The sequence below is a fragment of the Telmatherina bonti genome, assembly GCF_933228915.1.
Source record: "Telmatherina bonti genome assembly, chromosome: 23".
Taxonomy (NCBI): Eukaryota; Metazoa; Chordata; class Actinopteri; order Atheriniformes; family Telmatherinidae; genus Telmatherina; species Telmatherina bonti.
In genome coordinates, this window is record NC_136632.1 from 33,707,861 (window position 1) to 33,726,044 (window position 18,184).

Genomic DNA, 18,184 nt, shown 5'->3' on the forward strand with positions numbered 1-18,184 from the left:
GTATGGACCATAAACACCATGAAGGACATTTGACTTTCCAAATGGACTTGTAAAGTTCAGACTTCTGAGGATCTGCTGTAAACAAACAGATTTCTGAATCAATATGTAAATATGGTTTATGAGATTTCAGCTTCAGCTGCTCATGTTTATTTTATTCTAGAAAAATTATGTTTAGATAAAAGCAACAAAAAAAAAACCCAATAAAACATGTTGAATATTTTCTGCTTTCTGTTTTCTTTATAGCAATAACAAAGTTACTGGGTTTGAGTTAGCCTAACCCATGGCAAGTCCCATGAAAGATCTGGAGACTTTTGGCTAATTTATCTGCAATTGTTGAAGTGGTTGTAGAATCTACATATCCATCTGTCTGTTAAAAGTTATAAAAAATTCTTTATGCTATTTGTTGTCCACTTTTCATAATGATAAAGCAATTTCTCTTAAGTATGTCAATGTCAAAGGACACGAATAAATTAAATTACAGACTGAATGTCAGATCACAGGCATTTTTCCAAAAAGATGACAGTAAAGCCTGGTTCAGGCAGTCTGTTCGATGTGCCTGGATGGAAAGAAACATTATTTTCCTCTCACAGTTTAGTGAAGAGGAAGTTAAAGATGAAATGCCAAGAAATGACAGATAAACATATATTATTGCAGAGTTTTAAGAGATTTAGAAGAAAAACTGTTACATGCAGAGGAAATTGTCATGATGTAGAAAGTCAAGTGTTAGCAGAATAAAAGAAAAAGTAGCGGCAGAAATTTACAGGTGTAGTCAGGGAAAATCTGGATCTTGGGGAGTAAAAGTGGTTGTATGATTATAAAAGAAAAACTAACATGTTTACATGAATTTTACTAATTACTGATTGGTGCAGATGCAGGACATGAGGAGAAGGTTGGATGAGGCAAATGACATGAAAAGGAAAAGAATGCATGAAAGGGGGTCAGATATGGAGCAGGTCCAGAAAGGGAAGTGAAGAAGAAGAGTGTGTTCATTAAAAGCCTAATGTTTACTGCAGGGGGATGATGTCATAGCATGTTTAGGCAGAAACAAACATATAAATCCTGTGTAAAAATTTATGAAACAGGTGTTTGTGCTGCTCTTCCAAAAGCTTTTATAACGGCATAAAAGCCACTCCCTGTATGAACGTGGAACCCTTTCCCTAAAGAAAAAAGCAATTCTTTATCATCTGATAACATTTTTTTTTGTCTTGTCCAGCATTTAAGCAGCAGACTGATGTTCTGGATGTTCTGCTGAGCAAATTTATTTTGCCAAGGGGAACTTTTATAGATGTAATGATCCCCTTGTATTTCTTAATTCTTATTTTATTTTTCTATTTGCTTTGGATAATAGTTTGTATTACAGAGTTTATGCTGCTGGACCGGAAAGGACAGGAAAGGGGCAGAAAGAGAACAGAAAAGAGAACAGAGAAAACAAAAGAAAGAGATCAATGCATACACGTATATGCACATACATACCCCCCTACATACACTCGCACATACATTATATATATACATACACACACACATACATACATACATATATATATAGATAGATATACATACACTACTCACAAAAAGTTAGGGATATTTGGCTTTCAGGTGAAATTTATGGAAAATGCAATATGTTCATGCTACAGTGATATAATATCATAAAAGTAAGACATTTAAGTAGAAGGATGCACTACTGATTTCCTCATCTCAAAAAATTCATTCAACACAAAAGGTAACAACAATGGTAGTTACACCACAACAAAAAATTTGAACGTCTCAATATCTGGTCATGTGCCCTTGAGCATCAATTACAGCTTGACAACGACGTCTCATGCTGTTCACAAGGCAACTTATTGCCTGCTGAGGCATGGCATCCCACTCTTCTTGAAGGGCAGCCCTCAGGTCATTGAGGTTCTGGGGTGCAGGGTTTCGAGCCTCTACACGACGGCTCAGCTGATCCCACAGGTTTTCAATGGGATTCAGGTCTGGAAAGAGTGCAGGCCGTTCCATTTGAGGTACACCAGTCTCCAACAGCCGTTCCCTGATGATGCGGCCTCGATGAGCAGGAGCATTGTCGTCCATGAAGATGAAATTAGGCCTGTGCTGTTCATGTAGGGGCACAATCACTGGATTAATGATGTTATTCAGGTAGTATGGGCTTGTCACTGTACCATTCACAAAGTGTAGGGCAGTTCTGTAGCAAGTGGACACCCCTGCCCACACTGTAACACCGCCACAACCAAAAGCTGGCCTGGTGACAACAGTGGCTGATGCATAGCGCTCTCCCTGACGTCTCCAACATCGTTGCCGGCCATCATTTCTGCTCAGTGTGAATCGACTTTCATCAGAGAACAGCACTGAGGCCCACTGGTTCCTCGTCCAGCGTAAATGCTCCCTGGCCCATGCAAGACGATGATGCCTGTGCCTGGTGGTGTGGTCAGGTACCCGTGCAGGTCGTCTAGCACGCAGACCACGCTGATGGAAACGGTTTGGAATGGTCTGACGTGACACTTGGGTGCCTCTCACCTCTCTTAAACGTGCCTGGAGTTGAGTGGCATTCATCATCTGGTTTCTCAGGGCAGTGTTCACAATGTAGCGGTCATCAGCACGGGATGTGGCCAAAGCACGTCCACTTCTAGGCCTTTCTGTGACTCTTCCAGTCTCTCCATATCTCTGTTGCAACCTGCTGATGACACTCTGTGACACTCCAAGCTCAGTGGCCACTTCTGTCTGAGAACGTCCTGTTTGAAGCATGGCAATGGCAAGGGACTGTTGTTCCATTGTTAGGTGTCGTCTTGGTCTCATGATGTCAAAATGTGAACAGCATGATGAGGACAACTGTTTAAACACCAGCTCTAATTGAACCAGGACATTTATTGGTCAATTCAAGGATCACACACCTGCCGTGATTTTTGCCGTTAAGCTCCTTGTTAGAGAACAGCAACTTGTGCAAAATTTATTGAAACATTTAAGAGTTGGACATGTGCATTTAAAAGCTTAGAGAAGATCACATTAAGTTCACCTGTACAGGTTTGAATGCATTTTAGGCTTGTTGTGAAATTTCACCCAAAAGCTGAATATCCCTAACTTTTTGTGAGTAGTGTACATACATACATACATACACACACACACACACACACACACACACACACACACACACACATATATATATATATATATATATATATATATATATATATATATATATATATATATATATATCCATACACATGCATACATACATACATACACATACATACATATGTACACACACATACCCACCCACACACATAAATATACACACCCACACAAGCCAACTCTAGATTCATGGTCCCTGTGGAGAACAGAACCATTGACAATCAGGAGGACCAGAAACTAGCAAGTTAAATCAAAAAGACAGAAAGAGAGCTACCTGCTGTTAGTGAATAAACTTGCTGGATGACTCAGTGACTGTGACACATGCAGAACATTCATGCAGAACATTTAGAGAGAAACGTGTTCAGAGAAGAGTGATCATGCCAATGTGACCCCGCCCGCCTACAGCTAGAGGCAGGCCAGTAGAACCCAGAGACCCGGGTAACCGACAGTCACCCCCAGGCACAGACCCCAACCCCCCCACTCCGGAGCCAGCCATGCATCCGCCCAGGAGGTGGCGAAGGAGGTCCCCAACCAGAGTCCCCCGCAGTCAGGGGGAACAGGTCCCAGCAGGCCCAGGCCGGCAAGGGCCGATCCCACCGGGCACCGGCCCCCCAGGGCAGACAGAGAGCAGCCCCCCGCCCCCGCAGGCAGAGGGCACCCTCCCCCAACACGCACTCCCCTCTCAGCCCCCATCCACACACCCCTCCGCAATCCACACACATCTCCCATCACATACACACCCCCACCCCACCTCTACTCACTCACCCATACCAAGTCACACAAACTCCAACCCACCCTTCCACCCCACCCCTCTACTTCTACCCAACCACACATGCCCCACCAAACACCCCTCCACCACCCACAGCCCCCCCTCCAAACTTCACCCTCACTCACACATCCCATTCCGCATATATATGTTGACTTTTATTTCTCTATTATTACACTTATTCTATTTTCAAGTCTATTATGTTTAAATAAATTTAAATAAACTGAAATTAAACTGAGAAAGACTTTGGGCTGTGCTTGTTAAAAATGCAGTTGAAAGAAGCTGAAAATAAGCATAATGTTATGGGGAAAAATGGAAGAATTTTCAAGCTTTAAAACAGTACTGACACACCCAACTTAAGCTTGGTTCACTTTCAACACAAATACAGAAGATAACCTGATGTATACCGAATGTGAGCTAAGAACTAAGCTAAGCTAGCTAATACTTCCCTAAACTCTAACCTACTCGCTTCAATTTGTTACCCTACCTAATATGAGCTAGGCATATTGTAGTTTTGAGCTAACTCATGAAATTTGATCATTTAGTTTACTATAAGATGATACAAGTTATGTTGTGGTTCCTGCTCTGACCTGTGCCTGTTTCCCTGGCAACCAAGTCCACACCAGGTTCTCATCAGGAAATCAGCAGCAGCAAGATAAAAGGCCAGCTCAGTTCACCAGTCATCGCCTGATTGTTGTTTCATCAAGTGGTAACAGCTCTCGGCCATTGCAGCATTTCTGCATAAGGATTTAAACAGCTTGCCTAACAATTGTATGTTCTGTCACCAGAGCGTGTTTCTTGCCTTCCTGCCCGTCAACCTGCCTGCCTGGCCACCTACCATTCTGCCCAGGAAAACAATAAACCCTTCCGAGTATCCACATCCAATCTGCACTTGGGTCCTTGTTTGTCCTACACCACAACAAGTTATGTTTAAGGCTAAACAAAATGCTCTTCTAGAAGGTGTCCAAAATTACCTTCAGCTTCAGCAGACTAAATACAACTTTAGAGACAGTTTTAAATTTATTATTCCAAAATCTAGGACAGTGGTGAAACAGATGTCTTTTCGGGGAGTCCAACTGTGGAATAAACCCTTAATTAAGGTTAAAAAAAAAAAAAAGGTAATTCTTTATTTCTATTTAAAAAGATTATTTAAATGTTTCTTTTTGAGAGATATGCAACTTTATAAATTATTTTTCTTTATAAAAGTCACATTGTGTATGTAATGCATCTGCTTTAGTTAGTTAAATTTGAGGTAACTCTACTTGTAAGTGTACATTCTTAGGCATACAAGCTTTGCTTCTGCCTATTTTGTTTTTGTTTTACTTGATTTTTTTTCTTTGGAAATGGACAAACTGAGACTGATACAAACAAAACAAAATAAACTAAGTCACAACAGAAGTGTTTGGAAGGGTTAAAGCTGCGTTATCTTTGCGAGGTCATATTTAACTTTCCCAGGTGAAAACAGATTTATCACAATGCCATTTCCAAAGTCCTCTGATCTGGACTCCTTTTTTTTTTTTTTTAATAATTTTATTTTTGTTGAGACTGAAGTGCATTTATATGCATATGTTTACATACAATATATGTAAATCACTTTTTTTTTGTTTTTTTTTTTACATTTGTAAATTTAAAAAAAGAAAACAGGCAGCAGGGATGGAAAAAAACAGACAAGAGAAAAATAACAAACAAACAAAACAAAACACCATCACAGATACTGTACATTTGTTCAGCCCATATGGAGTTTGTCTTATAACTGGTAGCCAAATGTCCCAGAACTCCTCGAGGTTATCTTGTCTGCTATACGTGAGTCTTTCCAGAAGGAAGCTCTTTAAAACTTCTGCATACTAGTCTTCAATTTTAGGGCAGTCCTCAGAAATCCAAAACTTCAAGATAGTCTTTCTCGCCACATAAAGAAGAATTTTAGCCAGTTTAGCATTGTTTTTTCCTTGCATTTTCCACTTTTACAGCGAGAATACAATGAAAAGTTGAAAGCTCTAGATTATATTCTAATATCGCACACACTTCATTTTTAACATCCCTCCAATATTTCTGTAGTTTCACACAATTCCAAAACATATGTGCATATGTACCAATTTCAGTATTGCATTTGCCACAGTATGGGGAACTTAGACCCAGCCTGCTCCTCAGCAAAGCTGTAAAGTGGAGTCTATGTAATATTTTAAACTGTTTCTCGGTCTGAGTTGCACCTCAGGATTTTAAGTGTATTTTTCTATTAGTAACGATCATTTCTCTTATTTCCTCTCCGAGGTCAGTCTCCCCTCCCTGAGCTGTCACCTTATCGTGGTGGAGGGGTTTGTACGTCCCGAAGATCCTAGCAGCTATGTTGTCGGGGGCTTTATGCCCCTGGTAGGGTTAGGGTTAGGGTTAGGGTTGGGGTTTGGGGTTGCCACTGTTAGGGTTTTGGGCACTGGCCGACTGACTTGAGGATTATTGTAAGGTATGTAAAGATTGTGAAATTGTGCTCAATTCTGGAATGGAAATTGGAAACTGAAGAGAAGAAGGTGACTGTGAGGCGGTGAAGTGGGGTGGACGTCCGTCATCCACACCGGCTGGAACGGTTCAATTCCCCGATATGGCATGGGACGCCCACCCCAGAAAGTCGTCATAAAACTGATAGGGCCAAAAAGTACTGTTTTGTGAGGCTTGAAGAATTCCAATTTTTGTTTTAATTTAAAAAAAAAAAAAGAGAGATGGATAAAATAAAAAGAAAGAGGTACGATATGCCCATAACTATGGATTTGTAGGTCAACTATGTTGGTGGCAAAGTGGGGCAGGCATCCACCCCCCCATACGGCCGGACAGAGTTCGACTCCCCGACTCAGCAGAGGATGCCCGCCCCAAGTGCCAGAATGGGACCGCAGGAGGCAAAAGAACAAGAATTTTGAAAGAAGAAAAAAAGAAAAAAAAGGAAATCTGTCATGAATGGTGGTGTGGACGGTGAATGGGGGTGTGAGCGGAGCTATGTCAATGGTGTAAGTGGGAAAGTGGGGTGGGTGTCCGTAAACCAAGCCAGAAGGAATGGTTCAATTCCCTGGCGTGGTAGAGGACACCCCCCCAAAAAAGAAAGACCTGCAGCTGAGATTATTATTAATTGGGACAAAATAGAAGGAGGCGGAGAGAAAAAAATAATAAAAAAATTAAAAAAGGAGGTACAATATGCCCATGGATGTGGTTGGATAGATCAACTGTGTTGGTGGCAAAGTGGGGCAGGCTAATTTTTGGGAATGGCGGTATGGATGGTGCATGTGGATGTAGCTATGTCAGTGGCAAAGTGGGTTGGGCGTCCATCCACCACACCAGACGGAACAGTTCAATTCCCCGGCATGGTAGAGGACACCCACCCCAAGAAGTGGAGGAAAAACCTGTAGCTGAGATTATTATTGATTGGACAAAAAAAAAATAAAAATAAAAATAAATAAATAAAAAAGAAAGGGGGGGTTGGGGTATGGGGAGGCGTATATGTTTAGGGCAAAATGTTAAGGCCATTTGGGACTAGTGTTGATAGTGTATGAATCCAGTGTCTCTCTGCTCTTTTCCTTTGTCTGGTGGTCCACCTGCCATTTGATTCCAAGCCCGAGACTCTGAGATATTGTGTCGAGTGGAGTTGAAAATGGTTGACTAAAGGGGTGGACAGCCTACCTTCCCCAATGTTGTGGAGATGTTGCTTTAGACGGGTGAGTATGGAATGCTGGGTTTCTCCTATGTAAAGTTTATCACAAACGGTGCAGGTGATGACATAGACTATGTTTTTGGATGATAATGTGTAGGTGGCCAGAATGGGGAGACCTTTACCACTGTAAGGGTTGGAAATGTATTTGTGTGAGATATATAGATGATCATGTTGTGTACGGGATGGTGGTCTATTTGCAGTGAAGGCTGAGTGAACTAATATATTTTGGAGATTAGCATTCTTCCTATGAGCTGTAATGAAGCGGTAATCATGGAGGGGTGGGTATCTAAGTCTCACGTCCTGGAAATTGGACCTCACTGTTTTATGAAAGGTGGTGAATCTGTGGGAGAAGGTGGTGACAAAGGGAAGAAGTTTGGAAGGTGGGGTAGAGAACTGGGGAGTTGGTAGGATTTCAGGGGGAGAGGGAGTTGCAACCAAGGTCAGGGGGTCCGGGGTGAGAGTGAGGTGGATTGAGAAGGAAGTCATGGGGGGAGATTGATTAGGGGTGGGTACAAAGTGGGGTGACTGTGTTGAGGGATAGACTAAGTCAGGGGAATCCGAAGGGGTGTAAATTGACAGGGAGACGAGGGGAGGGGACTGGAAGGAAGTGGAAGGGGGGGGCAGGGGACAATTTGGACTGGATATGGGGAAAGGGAGTAGGGATTGGGGATGGTTAAGGTTGGGGAAGGGGGGTGAGGGGTTGGGAGATTTGGGGTTGGGGTGAGGGTTAGGATTTTGAGTCTGGACAGGGGGATTAGGGTTAGGGTTAGGGGAGGGGGGTGGGGGGTTGGGGAACTTGGGGTTAAGGGGTGCATAAGTGTTAGGGTTAGCTAAGATGGATGAGGGCTTGGGATGTTCTGAATTAGGGAAAGGGGGTGGAGAAGGGGAGGGGTTGTGATTGGGGAAAGGAGATGAGGAAAGGGGATAATTGGGTGTTGGGGAAAGACTTAAGGGTGGGGAGTGGTTAGGGTTAGGGGAGGAGGACTGGGCAGGGGGATTAGGGGGGTTTGGGAAGGGGGGTGGCAGGTTGGGATACTTGGGGTTGTGGTGAGGGGGCAAGGGTGGGGGATGGTTCAGGTTAGTTAAAATGGATGGGGGCTTGGGATGTTCTAGATTCGGAAAAGGGTTAGGGTTAGGGTTAGGGATTGGAGTATTTCTCGATGACTCCCCCTGAGTCAGTTTATTAACCGAAACAGTTTGAGTAGGGAGCCAAAGGCAATGCACGGGCCGTCGCTTGTCACTCTGGGCTCCATTTCTCTGTGTGGTTCAACAAGGAGCATATTATGATTGTGATGGATTTGCTTTTTTTTGTTTTTAAGAAGTGCAATATTCAGTAAAAGGTGAGTTTTGTTGTGTTGGGTGAGTATTTTCTCTTGTTTCAGGTTCTTTTTCCATTGCTCAACATTGGTAAGTATTTTTGGTCTCTTGGTTCAGTTTCTGGTTATTAAAGTTGGTTTTCTTTTACCTTAGTTTTAGGACACATCATCAGTAGTGGACTTCGGGATCACAGGGTGTTTCGGCCATTATGACTCTGTGTGGTTCAACAAGGAGCATATTATGATTGTGTTGGACTTGCTTTTTTTGTTTTTAGGAAGTGCAATATTTATTATTTTGGTCAGTATAAGGTGAGTTTTGTTGTTTTGGGTGAGAATTTTCTCTTTTTTCAGGTTCTTTTTCCATTGCTCAACATTGGTAAGTATTTTTTGGTCTCTTGGTTCAGTTTCTAGTTATTAAAATTGGTTTTCTTTTACCTTAGTTTTAGGACACATCCTCAGTAGTGGACCTCGAGATCACAGGGTGTTTCGGCCATTATCACTCTGTGTGGTTCAACAAGGAGCATATTGTTTATTATTTTGGTCAGTATAAGGTAAGTTTTGTTGTTTTGGGTGAGTATCTTTTCTTTTTTCAGGTTCTTTTTCCATTGCTCAACATTGGTTAAGTATTTTTTGGTCTCTTGGTTCAGTTTCTAGCTATTAAAATTGGTTTTCTTTTACCTTAGTTTTAGGACACATCATCAGTAGTGGACCTCGGGATCACAGGGTGTTTCGGCCATTATCACTAGACACCCTCCCCCAAGGAAGGCCCTGCCGAGGTTGATCAAGCCCCGGAGTGTGTCCAATCGCCAATTGGGGTTAGAGTTGTTTTAAAGTTACACATCTTCTTGTGTTGCTTTAAAGTCTTTCAAATACACATTCTATGTGTCTTTTTCTTAGTTTGCACAAGGATGAGTACTTAGGGTTATGCAAACGTCACTAAGGTAACTAACTGATGAAAGTTTGTTAGGTTTAGGAAAGTATTGCAGGGTAAGGTTGTAAGTTCTAGAAAAGTTTATTAGGGTGGAGTTGGTTAGGGTTAGGAAAGGTTTATCGGGCCAGGTAGTTAGTTCTAAAAAGGTGGGTTATGAGGGTGGAGTTGGTTAGGGTTAGGAAAGAATTATTGGGCAAGGTAGTTAGTTCTAAAAGGTTGGGCGATGAGGGTTGAATTGGTTAGGGTTAGGAAAACATTATCGGCAAGGTAGTAAGTTCTAAAAAGGTGAGCTAGGGTTAGGGTTAGGAAAACATTATTGGGTAAGTTCTAAAAGGTGAGTTATGAGGGTGGAATTGGTTAGGGTTAGGAAAACCTTATTGGGCAAGATAGTAAATTTTAGGGTGACGAACTAGGGGATGGCCATTTTAGGGGGAGTTTGACAATTTGAAGGAGTCCAATTAGTTTTTGCCCTTTTGGGGATTGAGGGGCCCCCCCGAAAAGCAGTTTGGACCAGCCCCAGCAAGCTGTTGCCTTCCGTGTGCCCTCAGGTCGTTACGGCCCCCCGTGCCCTTAGGGGTTTAGGGAAAGGGTCAAATGGGTGTCGTGTGTGGTGTAAATGGGCTGTGTATGGGTGAGGCTAAACCCCATAGAAGACTTGGCTACGTTTCAGGTCCTGATGCCCTGGACCACCACACCCTGCGTGCTGTTCCTGGAGTCGGAACCCAGGGGGGCCGCATACTTACTCCCTGCTCGGAACCCTTCAGTAAACAGATCGGTTGTTGACACCGTAAGGTTACTCCGATCTGCCCAAGCAGGGCTGAAGATATTGGTTCTGCCTTTCTTCACAGATGATGTTTTTGGGATCGTTAATCTGGAATGGGGAGCAGAGAGGAGAAAGTGTGAGAAGTGTTGAGGTCGAGGTGTTCAAGCAGAGACAGGGATCAGTGGTGGGAGATGTGGTTACATCTATCAACCATCACCGTGCCGGATTAGGCATACCCTGCATCCTGCCATCCCCTCGACTCTGTGAAGAAACAAGGGGTTGGAGGAGGTGTAGAGGGGAAAAAAGTGAGAGAAGAGTTGAAGTCGAGGTTGTTCAAGCAGAGACAGGGATCAGTGGTGGGAGATGTGGTTACATCTATCAACCATCACCGTGCCGGATTAGGCATACCCTGCATCCTGCCATCCCCTCGACTCTGTGAAGAAACAAGGGGTTGGAGGAGGTGTAGAGAGGAAAAAGTGTGAGAAGTGTTGAAGTCGAGGTTGTTCAAGTAGAGACAGGGAACAGTGGTGGGAGATGTGGTTACATCTATCAACCATCACCGTGCCGGATTAGGCATACCCTGTATCCTACCATCCCCTCGACTCTGGAGAACAAGGGGTTGGAGGAGGTGTTTTATCAGTTTGGACTATTGAACCACCTTAGAGTAAAAGGAACTTGGTAGTCCGAAAGGCTCAGGCTGGTTAGGGATTGGAGTATTTCTCGATGACTCCCCCTGAGTCAGTTTATTAACCGAAACAGTTTGAGTAGGGAGCCAAAGGCAATGCACGGGCCGTCGCTTGTCACTCTGGGCTCCATTTCTCTGTGTGGTTCAACAAGGAGCATATTATGATTGTGATGGATTTGCTTTTTTTTGTTTTTAAGAAGTGCAATATTCAGTAAAAGGTGAGTTTTGTTGTGTTGGGTGAGTATTTTCTCTTGTTTCAGGTTCTTTTTCCATTGCTCAACATTGGTAAGTATTTTTGGTCTCTTGGTTCAGTTTCTGGTTATTAAAGTTGGTTTTCTTTTACCTTAGTTTTAGGACACATCATCAGTAGTGGACTTCGGGATCACAGGGTGTTTCGGCCATTATGACTCTGTGTGGTTCAACAAGGAGCATATTATGATTGTGTTGGACTTGCTTTTTTTGTTTTTAGGAAGTGCAATATTTATTATTTTGGTCAGTATAAGGTGAGTTTTGTTGTTTTGGGTGAGAATTTTCTCTTTTTTCAGGTTCTTTTTCCATTGCTCAACATTGGTAAGTATTTTTTGGTCTCTTGGTTCAGTTTCTAGTTATTAAAATTGGTTTTCTTTTACCTTAGTTTTAGGACACATCCTCAGTAGTGGACCTCGAGATCACAGGGTGTTTCGGCCATTATCACTCTGTGTGGTTCAACAAGGAGCATATTGTTTATTATTTTGGTCAGTATAAGGTAAGTTTTGTTGTTTTGGGTGAGTATCTTTTCTTTTTTCAGGTTCTTTTTCCATTGCTCAACATTGGTTAAGTATTTTTTGGTCTCTTGGTTCAGTTTCTAGCTATTAAAATTGGTTTTCTTTTACCTTAGTTTTAGGACACATCATCAGTAGTGGACCTCGGGATCACAGGGTGTTTCGGCCATTATCACTAGACACCCTCCCCCAAGGAAGGCCCTGCCGAGGTTGATCAAGCCCCGGAGTGTGTCCAATCGCCAATTGGGGTTAGAGTTGTTTTAAAGTTACACATCTTCTTGTGTTGCTTTAAAGTCTTTCAAATACACATTCTATGTGTCTTTTTCTTAGTTTGCACAAGGATGAGTACTTAGGGTTATGCAAACGTCACTAAGGTAACTAACTGATGAAAGTTTGTTAGGTTTAGGAAAGTATTGCAGGGTAAGGTTGTAAGTTCTAGAAAAGTTTATTAGGGTGGAGTTGGTTAGGGTTAGGAAAGGTTTATCGGGCCAGGTAGTTAGTTCTAAAAAGGTGGGTTATGAGGGTGGAGTTGGTTAGGGTTAGGAAAGAATTATTGGGCAAGGTAGTTAGTTCTAAAAGGTTGGGCGATGAGGGTTGAATTGGTTAGGGTTAGGAAAACATTATCGGCAAGGTAGTAAGTTCTAAAAAGGTGAGCTAGGGTTAGGGTTAGGAAAACATTATTGGGTAAGTTCTAAAAGGTGAGTTATGAGGGTGGAATTGGTTAGGGTTAGGAAAACCTTATTGGGCAAGATAGTAAATTTTAGGGTGACGAACTAGGGGATGGCCATTTTAGGGGGAGTTTGACAATTTGAAGGAGTCCAATTAGTTTTTGCCCTTTTGGGGATTGAGGGGCCCCCCCGAAAAGCAGTTTGGACCAGCCCCAGCAAGCTGTTGCCTTCCGTGTGCCCTCAGGTCGTTACGGCCCCCCGTGCCCTTAGGGGTTTAGGGAAAGGGTCAAATGGGTGTCGTGTGTGGTGTAAATGGGCTGTGTATGGGTGAGGCTAAACCCCATAGAAGACTTGGCTACGTTTCAGGTCCTGATGCCCTGGACCACCACACCCTGCGTGCTGTTCCTGGAGTCGGAACCCAGGGGGGCCGCATACTTACTCCCTGCTCGGAACCCTTCAGTAAACAGATCGGTTGTTGACACCGTAAGGTTACTCCGATCTGCCCAAGCAGGGCTGAAGATATTGGTTCTGCCTTTCTTCACAGATGATGTTTTTGGGATCGTTAATCTGGAATGGGGAGCAGAGAGGAGAAAGTGTGAGAAGTGTTGAGGTCGAGGTGTTCAAGCAGAGACAGGGATCAGTGGTGGGAGATGTGGTTACATCTATCAACCATCACCGTGCCGGATTAGGCATACCCTGCATCCTGCCATCCCCTCGACTCTGTGAAGAAACAAGGGGTTGGAGGAGGTGTAGAGGGGAAAAAAGTGAGAGAAGAGTTGAAGTCGAGGTTGTTCAAGCAGAGACAGGGATCAGTGGTGGGAGATGTGGTTACATCTATCAACCATCACCGTGCCGGATTAGGCATACCCTGCATCCTGCCATCCCCTCGACTCTGTGAAGAAACAAGGGGTTGGAGGAGGTGTAGAGAGGAAAAAGTGTGAGAAGTGTTGAAGTCGAGGTTGTTCAAGTAGAGACAGGGAACAGTGGTGGGAGATGTGGTTACATCTATCAACCATCACCGTGCCGGATTAGGCATACCCTGTATCCTACCATCCCCTCGACTCTGTAAAGAAACAAGGGGTTGGAGGAGGTGTAGAGAGGAAAAAGTGTGAGAAGAGTCGAAGTCGAGGTTGTTCAAGTAGAGACAGGGATCAGTGGTGGGAGATGTGGTTACATCTATCAACCATCACCGTGCCGGATTAGGCATACCCTGCATCCTGCCATCCCCTCGACTCTGTGAAGAAACAAGGGGTTGGAGGAGGTGTAGAGGGGAAAAAAGTGAGAGAAGAGTTGAAGTCGAGGTTGTTCAAGCAGAGACAGGGATCAGTGGTGGGAGATGTGGTTACATCTATCAACCATCACCGTGCCGGATTAGGCATACCCTGCATCCTGCCATCCCCTCGACTCATTGAAGAAACATGGGGTTGGAGGAGGTGTAGAGAGGAAAAAGTGTGAGAAGTGTTGAAGTCGAGGTTTTTCAAGTAGAGACAGGGAACAGTGGTGGGAGATGTGGTTACATCTATCAACCATCACCGTGCCGGATTAGGCATACCCTGTATCCTACCATCCCCTCGACTGTAAAGAAACAAGGGGTTGGAGGAGGTGTAGAGAGGAAAAAGTGTGAGAAGAGTCGAAGTCGAGGTTGTTCAAGTAGAGACAGGGATCAGTGGTGGGAGATGTGGTTACATCTATCAACCATCACCGTGCCGGATTAGGCATACCCTGTATCCTACCATCCCCTCGACTCTGGAGAACAAGGGGTTGGAGGAGGTGTTTTATCAGTTTGGACTATTGAACCACCTTAGAGTAAAAGGAACTTGGTAGTCCGAAAGGCTCAGGCTGGTTAGGGATTGGAGTATTTCTCGATGACTCCCCCTGAGTCAGTTTATTAACCGAAACAGTTTGAGTAGGGAGCCAAAGGCAATGCACGGGCCGTCGCTTGTCACTCTGGGCTCCATTTCTCTGTGTGGTTCAACAAGGAGCATATTATGATTGTGATGGATTTGCTTTTTTTTGTTTTTAAGAAGTGCAATATTCAGTAAAAGGTGAGTTTTGTTGTGTTGGGTGAGTATTTTCTCTTGTTTCAGGTTCTTTTTCCATTGCTCAACATTGGTAAGTATTTTTGGTCTCTTGGTTCAGTTTCTGGTTATTAAAGTTGGTTTTCTTTTACCTTAGTTTTAGGACACATCATCAGTAGTGGACTTCGGGATCACAGGGTGTTTCGGCCATTATGACTCTGTGTGGTTCAACAAGGAGCATATTATGATTGTGTTGGACTTGCTTTTTTTGTTTTTAGGAAGTGCAATATTTATTATTTTGGTCAGTATAAGGTGAGTTTTGTTGTTTTGGGTGAGAATTTTCTCTTTTTTCAGGTTCTTTTTCCATTGCTCAACATTGGTAAGTATTTTTTGGTCTCTTGGTTCAGTTTCTAGTTATTAAAATTGGTTTTCTTTTACCTTAGTTTTAGGACACATCCTCAGTAGTGGACCTCGAGATCACAGGGTGTTTCGGCCATTATCACTCTGTGTGGTTCAACAAGGAGCATATTGTTTATTATTTTGGTCAGTATAAGGTAAGTTTTGTTGTTTTGGGTGAGTATCTTTTCTTTTTTCAGGTTCTTTTTCCATTGCTCAACATTGGTTAAGTATTTTTTGGTCTCTTGGTTCAGTTTCTAGCTATTAAAATTGGTTTTCTTTTACCTTAGTTTTAGGACACATCATCAGTAGTGGACCTCGGGATCACAGGGTGTTTCGGCCATTATCACTAGACACCCTCCCCCAAGGAAGGCCCTGCCGAGGGTTAGGGTTAGGGTTAGGGTTAGGGTTAGGGTTAGGGGGCGTCCATAGACTTAACATTGAATCTGGAAGAAAGTACCACATTTGTATCTATCCCATTCATTTTTTACTTCCAAATTCATCACTTGGAAGTAAAAGTTGCTATGAATTTTTTTGGCCTGTAGGTGTCAGTGTCCACCAATAAATGAATGAATGTAGAAGGAAACTTGAAGAGGGGTGTTTAAGGGTCCCGGGGTACGATTTTGACAGGGTTTTTTTTGAGGGTCCTCTTGGGACCCCCCAGAGTAGATCTGGCAGTGAAAGGGACCCTCAGGGGCCCTTGGGACCCCCAGGGGCCCCAGGTGCCATTAGCTCAAAATTTATCAGTGGTTAGGGCCAATTTTTTTTCGGGCCCTGAGAGGGCTCTATCAGAGGGCACGGAATGAGAAAAAAAAATTCTGCTGGATATGTTGGTTTTTCCAGGAGGGGCCCCCAAAATTGTGAAAAATTGCAACTTTGGGGGCCCCCAGCTCGGAGCCGGAGGGGTCTTTCTGGATGGGGATGCCACTGTTGGGCGTTGCTCAGGGCCTGCTTGAAACCCCTTCAAGACGAAGCCGGCGGGCTTGCTCCCAAAATTTTTTCTTTTTCCCAGGTTTGCACTCCAAAGGGTGTCAGAGTCTCTAAGTCTGAGGACTTAGGGCTAGGGTTCAGAGCAATTTCAAATTTGGACCCCAGGGGCCATTGATGTGTGGGGGCTGAGAGCGTCTCAGGAGATAGTAGAGAATGTGCAAGAATGGTGGTCCTGGGGTCCTTCATTTGGGAGCGAGAGGGCTCCAAAGTTGCCAGGGGCCAAACTTTGCAGGCCTGTAGCTCAGACACGGAGTGGAGTTTTTGGATGAAACCAATGCTGGCTTGTAGTGCTCCAGGGTCCCTCTGAGTCCTGTCCGCGGCCGGGGCCCGCAGGGCCTCGGGACCGAGATATGAGGGCCCAAAGTTGGGCCGGTAATATCGCGGGGGAGGGGCCTAGGGCCACGAGGCCCCAGGCTCCTGGTAGGGCCCCCTGAGATGATGATAAATCTGAAAAACCATGGCCCTGGAGGCCTTCGTTTGGGAGCGAGAGGGCTCCAAAGTTGCCAGGGGCCAAACTTTGCAGGCCTGTAGCTCAGACACGGAGTGGAGTTTTTGGATGAAACCAATGCTGGCTTGTAGTGCTCCAGGGTCCCTCTGAGTCCTGTCCTCGGCCGGGGCCCGCAGGGCCTCGGGACCGAGATATGAGGGCCCAAAGTTGGGCCGGTAATATCGCGGGGGAGGGGCCTAGGGCCACGAGGCCCCAGGCTCCTGGTAGGGCCCCCTGAGATGATGATAAATCTGAAAAACCATGGCCCTGGGGTCCTTCGTTTGGGATCTAGAGGGCTCCAAAGTTGCCAGGGGCCAAACTTTGCAGGCCTGTAGCTCAGACACGGAGTGGAGTTTTTGGATGAAACCAATGCTGGCTTGTAGTGCTCCAGGGTCCCTCTGAGTCCTGTCCTCGGCCGGGGCCCGCAGGGCCTCGGGGCCGAGATATGAGGGCCCAAAGTTGGGCCGGTAATATCGCGGGGGAGGGGCCTAGGGCCACGAGGCCCCAGGCTCCTGGTAGGGCCCCCTGAGATGATGATAAATCTGAAAAACCATGGCCCTGGGGTCCTTCGTTTGGGATCTAGAGGGCTCCAAAGTTGCCAGGGGCCAAACTTTGCAGGCCTGTAGCTCAGACACGGAGTGGAGTTTTTGGATGAAACCAATGCTGGCTTGTAGTGCTCCAGGGTCCCTCTGAGTCCTGTCCTCGGCCGGGGCCCGCAGGGCCTCGGGGCCGAGATATGAGGGCCCAAAGTTGGGCCGGTAATATCGCGGGGGAGGGGCCTAGGGCCACGAGGCCCCAGGCTCCTGGTAGGGCCCCCTGAGATGATGATAAATCTGAAAAACCATGGCCCTGGGGTCCTTCGTTTGGGATCTAGAGGGCTCCAAAGTTGCCAGGGGCCAAACTTTGCAGGCCTGTAGCTCAGACACGGAGTGGAGTTTTTGGATGAAACCAATGCTGGCTTGTAGTGCTCCAGGGTCCCTCTGAGTCCTGTCCTCGGCCGGGGCCCGCAGGGCCTCGGGACCGAGATATGAGGGCCCAAAGTTGGGCCGGTAATATCGCGGGGGAGGGGCCTAGGGCCACGAGGCCCCAGGCTCCTGGTAGGGCCCCCTGAGATGATGATAAATCTGAAAAACCATGGCCCTGGAGGCCTTCGTTTGGGATCTAGAGGGCTCCAAAGTTGCCAGGGGCCAAACTTTGCAGGCCTGTAGCTCAGACACGGAGTGGAGTTTTTGGATGAAACCAATGCTGGCTTGTAGTGCTCCAGGGTCCCTCTGAGTCCTGTCCTCGGCCGGGGCCCGCAGGGCCTCGGGGCCGAGATATGAGGGCCCAAAGTTGGGCCGGTAATATCGCGGGGGAGGGGCCTAGGGCCACGAGGCCCCAGGCTCCTGGTAGGGCCCCCTGAGATGATGATAAATCTGAAAAACCATGGCCCTGGAGGCCTTCGTTTGGGATCTAGAGGGCTCCAAAGTTGCCAGGGGCCAAACTTTGCAGGCCTGTAGCTCAGACACGGAGTGGAGTTTTTTGGATGAAACCAATGCTGGCTTGTAGTGCTCCAGGGTCCCTCTGAGTCCTGTCCTCGGCCGGGG